The sequence below is a fragment of the Manacus vitellinus genome, unplaced genomic scaffold, assembly GCF_001715985.3.
Source record: "Manacus vitellinus isolate BGI_N305 unplaced genomic scaffold, ASM171598v3 scaffold_761_pilon, whole genome shotgun sequence".
NCBI lineage: Eukaryota > Metazoa > Chordata > Aves > Passeriformes > Pipridae > Manacus > Manacus vitellinus.
This window is the reverse complement of record NW_021940791.1, coordinates 1-1,096: the sequence shown is the minus strand read 5'-3', so window position 1 is coordinate 1,096 and position 1,096 is coordinate 1.

Below are 1,096 nucleotides of genomic sequence, written 5' to 3'. Positions count from 1 at the left end.
AAGAGCTGTGAATTCCAGCTGGAGGGTCTCCAGGTCTCGGAGAGCTCCTGCTCCTCCTCTTCCTCCCACCCCCGGAGAGCTGGAGGTGCCCAGGGAAAAGATCCAGCTGGCCAAATGCAGCCTCCGCTTCCATGGGTTTTTCCAAGAGCTCTCCCAGAACCCGCATGGTGCCCTGAGGGACAGGGAGGACGCAGGGACAGGAGCCAAAAGCCACAAGGAGCAGGGGGAGATCCCCAAAGACCCGGAGAGCCTGAGCCACACGTGGATTTGGGAAGGCCCAAGCGTGGAGGAGCACAAGGAAGGGACAGAACTAACAGCAGTGGAGCCGCTGCCAGAGGAAGGAAAACTCGGCATTCCAAGAGGGACAAGAAGCCTTTCTCTGTTCAAAGAGGCTTTGGGGATGAGAAAGGAGGGGTTTGAGGGAGCCACGGCTCCCAAAGGATCCATGGAAGCTCCGCTGTGCCCCAAGGGCACCCGGAACTCTCAGAGATCACTCCCTGCTCCACCAAAACTCCAGGGGCAGGTTGGAGGCCGGGAAGGGGGTTTTCCTTGCACCAAACATGCCATGGGACCTACAAAGACCTCCTTGGACACTCCTGCCAGGACAATCCCTGCGGATCCCGTCGCATCGCTGCGGAGTGAGGCCAGGACCACCTATCGCCATACGGCCAGGTCCCAGCTGGAATATTCCTCCAGTGTTGGGCACCTTACCTCCGCAGGGATGGAAAAACTCTGGAGCAGATCCAGATTGGAGCTACTAATAGATATGGAGGGTCTTAGCTATGCCCAGAGCCTGAAGAGCTTAAGCCCATTCAGTTTGGAGAGGAGGAGGAGGAGGCTACGAGGGATCTTCGCAGTGTGGGAGCACCTAAAAGGGGATCATAAAGACTCGGGTCAGGAGCTAATCCGGCTCAGGAATGGGAAAAACAACCCCCACGCACTCCTGCTTTTCCCCCCGTGCCGAGGGCTCGCGGGGCTGGGCCTGGCAGCTGATCCGGGGGGGAGTTTGGGGGGCTCTGTGTGCCATGGATCCCCCCGCCCGCGTCGTCCCGATGCCGCACTCACGTTTCCGAGCCTGGGCCTCGAACTGGGACAG